Source organism: Mytilus galloprovincialis, chromosome 8, assembly GCF_965363235.1.
Source record: "Mytilus galloprovincialis chromosome 8, xbMytGall1.hap1.1, whole genome shotgun sequence".
Classification (NCBI taxonomy): Eukaryota; Metazoa; Mollusca; class Bivalvia; order Mytilida; family Mytilidae; genus Mytilus; species Mytilus galloprovincialis.
In genome coordinates this window covers 15,212,809-15,220,244 of record NC_134845.1, presented here as the reverse complement: position 1 = coordinate 15,220,244, position 7,436 = coordinate 15,212,809, and positions in this window count along the sequence as shown.

The window sequence follows — 7,436 nt, the reverse complement described above, 5'->3', positions numbered from 1 at the left end:
GATTTATTGTGTAGTCGTTGGTTTGACACAGCAGCCCAGATCCATAGAGTATGTTGTTATTGTCCTATTGGTTGATATATATCTTTGATTTATTGTGTAGTCGTTGGTTTGACACAGCAGCACAGATCCATAGAGTATGTTGTTATTGTCCTATTGGTTGATATATATCTTTGATTTATTGTGTAGTCGTTGGTTTGACACAGCAGCCCAGATCCATAGAGTATGTTGTTATTGTCCTATTGGTTGATATATATCTTTGATTTATTGTGTAGTCGTTGGTTTGACACAGCAGCACAGATCCATAGAGTATGTTGTTATTGTCCTATTGGTTGATATCTATCTTTGATTTATTGTGTAGTCGTTGGTTTGACACAGCAGCACAGATCCATAGAGTATGCTGTTATTGTCCTATTGGTTGATATATATCTTTGATTTATTGTATAGTCGTTGGTTTGACACAGCAGCACAGATCCATAGAGTATGTTGTTATTGTCCTATTGGTTGATATATATCTTTGATTTATTTTGTAGTAGTTGGTTTGACACAGCAGCCCAGATCCATAGAGTATGCTGTTATTGTCCTATTGGTTGATATATATCTTTGATTTATTGTATAGTCGTTGGTTTGACACAGCAGCACAAATCCATAGAGTATGCTGTTATTGTCCTATTGGTTGATATATATCTTTGATTTATTGTATAGTCGTTGGTTTGACACAGCAGCACAGATCCATAGAGTATGTTGTTATTGTCCTATTGGTTGATATATATCTTTGATTTATTGTGTAGTCGTTGGTTTGACACAGCAGCACAGATCCATAGAGTATGCTGTTATTGTCCTATTGGTTGATATATATCTTTGATTTATTGTATAGTCGTTGGTTTGACACAGCAGCACAGATCCATAGAGTATGTTGTTATTGTCCTATTGGTTGATATATATCTTTGATTTATTGTGTAGTCGTTGGTTTGACACAGCAGCCCATATCCATAGAGTATGCTGTTATTGTCCTAATGGTTGATATATATCTTTGATTTATTGTATAGTCGTTGGTTTGACACAGCAGCACAGATCCATAGAGTATGTTGTTATTGTCCTATTGGTTGATATATATCTTTGATTTATTGTGTAGTCGTTGGTTTGACACAGCAGCACAGATCCATAGAGTATGTTGTTATTGTCCTATTGGTTGATATCTATCTTTGATTTATTGTGTAGTCGTTGGTTTGACACAGCAGCCCAGATCCATAGAGTATGTTGTTATTGTCCTATTGGTTGATATATATCTTTGATTTATTGTGTAGTCGTTGGTTTGACACAGCAGCACAGATCCATAGAGTATGTTGTTATTGTCCTATTGGTTGATATCTATCTTTGATTTATTGTATAGTCGTTGGTTTGACACAGCAGCACAGATCCATAGAGTATGCTGTTATTGTCCTATTGGTTGATATATATCTTTGATTTATTGTATAGTCGTTGGTTTGACACAGCAGCACAGATCCATAGAGTATGCTGTTATTGTCCTATTGGTTGATATATATCTTTGATTTATTGTGTAGTCGTTGGTTTGACACAGCAGCACAGATCCATAGAGTATGCTGTTATTGTCCTATTGGTTGATATATATCTTTGATTTATTGTGTAGTCGTTGGTTTGACACAGCAGCACAGATCCATAGAGTATGTTGTTATTGTCCTATTGGTTGATATATATCTTTGATTTATTGTGTAGTCGTTGGTTTGACACAGCAGCACAGATCCATAGAGTATGTTGTTATTGTCCTATTGGTTGATATATATCTTTGATTTATTGTGTAGTCGTTGGTTTGACACAGCAGCACAGATCCATAGAGTATGTTGTTATTGTCCTATTGGTTGATATCTATCTTTGATTTATTGTGTAGTCGTTGGTTTGACACAGCAGCACAGATCCATAGAGTATGTTGTTATTGTCCTATTGGTTGATATATATCTTTGATTTATTGTGTAGTCGTTGGTTTGACACAGCAGCACAGATCCATAGAGTATGTTGTTATTGTCCTATTGGTTGATATATATCTTTGATTTATTGTGTAGTCGTTGGTTTGACACAGCAGCCCAGATCCATAGAGTATGTTGTTATTGTCCTATTGGTTGATATATATCTTTGATTTATTGTGTAGTCGTTGGTTTGACACAGCAGCACAGATCCATAGAGTATGTTGTTATTGTCCTATTGGTTGATATATATCTTTGATTTATTGTGTAGTCGTTGGTTTGACACAGCAGCACAGATCCATAGAGTATGTTGTTATTGTCCTATTGGTTAGTATATCTCCTATTGGTTTTGTAGTCGTTGGTTTGACACAGCAGCACAGATCCATAGAGTATGTTGTTATTGTCCTATTGGTTGATATCTATCTTTGATTTATTGTGTAGTCGTTGGTTTGACACAGCATCACAGATCCATAGAGTATGCTGTTATTGTCCTATTGGTTGATATATATCTTTGATTTATTGTATAGTCGTTGGTTTGACACAGCAGCACAGATCCATAGAGTATGCTGTTATTGTCCTATTGGTTGATATATATCTTTGATTTATTGTATAGTCGTTGGTTTGACACAGCAGCACAGATCCATAGAGTATGCTGTTATTGTCCTAATGGTTGATATATATCTTTGATTTATTGTGTAGTCGTTGGTTTGACACAGCAGCACAGATCCATAGAGTATGCTGTTATTGTCCTATTGGTTGATATATATCTTTGATTTATTGTGTAGTCGTTGGTTTGACACAGCAGCCCAGATCCATAGAGTATGCTGTTATTGTCCTATTGGTTGATATATATCTTTGATTTATTGTGTAGTCGTTGGTTTGACACAGCAGCACAGATCCATAGAGTATGTTGTTATTGTCCTATTGGTTGATATATATCTTTGATTTATTGTGTAGTCGTTGGTTTGACACAGCAGCCCAGATCCATAGAGTATGTTGTTATTGTCCTATTGGTTGATATATATCTTTGATTTATTGTGTAGTCGTTGGTTTGACACAGCAGCACAGATCCATAGAGTATGTTGTTATTGTCCTATTGGTTGATATCTATCTTTGATTTATTGTGTAGTCGTTGGTTTGACACAGCAGCACAGATCCATAGAGTATGTTGTTATTGTCCTATTGGTTGATATCTATCTTTGATTTATTGTGTAGTCGTTGGTTTGACACAGCAGCACAGATCCATAGAGTATGCTGTTATTGTCCTATTGGTTGATATATATCTTTGATTTATTGTATAGTCGTTGGTTTGACACAGCAGCACAGATCCATAGAGTATGTTGTTATTGTCCTATTGGTTGATATCTATCTTTGATTTATTGTATAGTCGTTGGTTTGACACAGCAGCCCAGATCCATAGAGTATGTTGTTATTGTCCTATTGGTTGATATCTATCTTTGATTTATTGTATAGTCGTTGGTTTGACACAGCAGCCCAGATCCATAGAGTATGTTGTTATTGTCCTATTGGTTGATATATATCTTTGATTTATTGTGTAGTCGTTGGTTTGACACAGCAGCACAGATCCATAGAGTATGTTGTTATTGTCCTATTGGTTGATATATATCTTTGATTTATTGTATAGTCGTTGGTTTGACACAGCAGCACAGATCCATAGAGTATGCTGTTATTGTCCTATTGGTTGATATATATCTTTGATTTATTGTATAGTCGTTGGTTTGACACAGCAGCACAGATCCATAGAGTATGCTGTTATTGTCCTATTGGTTGATATATATCTTTGATTTATTGTGTAGTCGTTGGTTTGACACAGCATCCCAGATCCATAGAGTATGTTGTTATTGTCCTATTGGTTGATATATATCTTTGATTTATTGTGTAGTCGTTGGTTTGACACAGCAGCACAGATCCATAGAGTATGCTGTTATTGTCCTATTGGTTAGTATATCTCCTATTGGTTTTGTAGTCGTTGGTTTGACACAGCAGCACAGATCCATAGAGTATGTTGTTATTGTCCTATTGGTTGATATCTATCTTTGATTTATTGTATAGTCGTTGGTTTGACACAGCAGCACAGATCCATAGAGTATGTTGTTATTGTCCTATTGGTTGATATATATCTTTGATTTATTGTATAGTCGTTGGTTTGACACAGCAGCCCATATCCATAGAGTATGCTGTTATTGTCCTATTGGTTGATATATATCTTTGATTTATTGTGTAGTCGTTGGTTTGACACAGCAGCACAGATCCATAGAGTATGTTGTTATTGTCCTATTGGTTGATATATATCTTTGATTTATTGTGTAGTCGTTGGTTTGACACAGCAGCACAGATCCATAGAGTATGCTGTTATTGTCCTATTGGTTGATATATATCTTTGATTTATTGTATAGTCGTTGGTTTGACACAGCAGCACAGATCCATAGAGTATGCTGTTATTGTCCTATTGGTTGATATATATCTTTGATTTATTGTGTAGTCGTTGGTTTGACACAGCAGCCCAGATCCATAGAGTATGTTGTTATTGTCCTATTGGTTGATATATATCTTTGATTTATTGTGTAGTCGTTGGTTTGACACAGCAGCACAGATCCATAGAGTATGTTGTTATTGTCCTATTGGTTGATATATATCTTTGATTTATTGTGTAGTCGTTGGTTTGACACAGCAGCCCAGATCCATAGAGTATGTTGTTATTGTCCTATTGGTTGATATATATCTTTGATTTATTGTATAGTCGTTGGTTTGACACAGCAGCACAGATCCATAGAGTATGCTGTTATTGTCCTAATGGTTGATATATATCTTTGATTTAGTGTGTAGTCGTTGGTTTGACACAGCAGCACAGATCCATAGAGTATGCTGTTATTGTCCTATTGGTTGATATATATCTTTGATTTATTGTGTAGTCGTTGGTTTGACACAGCAGCACAGATCCATAGAGTATGTTGTTATTGTCCTATTGGTTGATATATATCTTTGATTTATTGTGTAGTCGTTGGTTTGACACAGCAGCACAGATCCATAGAGTATGTTGTTATTGTCCTAATGGTTGATATATATCTTTGATTTATTGTGTAGTCGTTGGTTTGACACAGCAGCACAGATCCATAGAGTATGTTGTTATTGTCCTATTGGTTGATATATATCTTTGATTTATTGTGTAGTCGTTGGTTTGACACAGCAGCACAGATCCATAGAGTATGTTGTTATTGTCCTATTGGTTGATATATATCTTTGATTTATTGTATAGTCGTTGGTTTGACACAGCAGCACAGATCCATAGAGTATGCTGTTATTGTCCTATTGGTTGATATATATCTTTGATTTATTGTATAGTCGTTGGTTTGACACAGCAGCACAGATCCATAGAGTATGCTGTTATTGTCCTAATGGTTGATATATATCTTTGATTTAGTGTGTAGTCGTTGGTTTGACACAGCAGCACAGATCCATAGAGTATGCTGTTATTGTCCTATTGGTTGATATATATCTTTGATTTATTGTGTAGTCGTTGGTTTGACACAGCAGCACAGATCCATAGAGTATGTTGTTATTGTCCTATTGGTTGATATATATCTTTGATTTATTGTGTAGTCGTTGGTTTGACACAGCAGCACAGATCCATAGAGTATGTTGTTATTGTCCTAATGGTTGATATATATCTTTGATTTATTGTGTAGTCGTTGGTTTGACACAGCAGCACAGATCCATAGAGTATGTTGTTATTGTCCTATTGGTTGATATATATCTTTGATTTATTGTGTAGTCGTTGGTTTGACACAGCAGCACAGATCCATAGAGTATGTTGTTATTGTCCTATTGGTTGATATATATCTTTGATTTATTGTATAGTCGTTGGTTTGACACAGCAGCACAGATCCATAGAGTATGTTGTTATTGTCCTATTGGTTGATATATATCTTTGATTTATTGTGTAGTCGTTGGTTTGACACAGCAGCACAGATCCATAGAGTATGTTGTTATTGTCCTATTGGTTGATATATATCTTTGATTTATTGTGTAGTCGTTGGTTTGACACAGCAGCACAGATCCATAGAGTATGTTGTTATTGTCCTATTGGTTGATATATATCTTTGATTTATTGTATAGTCGTTGGTTTGACACAGCAGCACAGATCCATAGAGTATGCTGTTATTGTCCTATTGGTTGATATATATCTTTGATTTATTGTATAGTCGTTGGTTTGACACAGCAGCACAGATCCATAGAGTATGTTGTTATTGTCCTATTGGTTGATATATATCTTTGATTTATTGTGTAGTCGTTGGTTTGACACAGCAGCACAGATCCATAGAGTATGCTGTTATTGTCCTATTGGTTGATATATATCTTTGATTTATTGTATAGTCGTTGGTTTGACACAGCAGCACAGATCCATAGAGTATGTTGTTATTGTCCTATTGGTTGATATCTATCTTTGATTTATTGTGTAGTCGTTGGTTTGACACAGCAGCCCAGATCCATAGAGTATGTTGTTATTGTCCTATTGGTTGATATATATCTTTGATTTATTGTGTAGTCGTTGGTTTGACACAGCAGCACAGATCCATAGAGTATGCTGTTATTGTCCTATTGGTTGATATATATCTTTGATTTATTGTATAGTCGTTGGTTTGACACAGCAGCACAGATCCATAGAGTATGTTGTTATTGTCCTATTGGTTGATATATATCTTTGATTTATTGTGTAGTCGTTGGTTTGACACAGCAGCCCAGATCCATAGAGTATGTTGTTATTGTCCTATTGGTTGATATATATCTTTGATTTATTGTATAGTCGTTGGTTTTACACAGCAGCACAGATCCATAGAGTATGCTGTTATTGTCCTAATGGTTGATATATATCTTTGATTTAGTGTGTAGTCGTTGGTTTGACACAGCAGCACAGATCCATAGAGTATGCTGTTATTGTCCTATTGGTTGATATATATCTTTGATTTATTGTGTAGTCGTTGGTTTGACACAGCAGCACAGATCCATAGAGTATGTTGTTATTGTCCTATTGGTTGATATATATCTTTGATTTATTGTGTAGTCGTTGGTTTGACACAGCAGCACAGATCCATAGAGTATGTTGTTATTGTCCTAATGGTTGATATATATCTTTGATTTATTGTGTAGTCGTTGGTTTGACACAGCAGCACAGATCCATAGAGTATGTTGTTATTGTCCTATTGGTTGATATATATCTTTGATTTATTGTGTAGTCGTTGGTTTGACACAGCAGCACAGATCCATAGAGTATGTTGTTATTGTCCTATTGGTTGATATATATCTTTGATTTATTGTATAGTCGTTGGTTTGACACAGCAGCACAGATCCATAGAGTATGTTGTTATTGTCCTATTGGTTGATATATATCTTTGATTTATTGTGTAGTCGTTGGTTTGACACAGCAGCACAGATCCA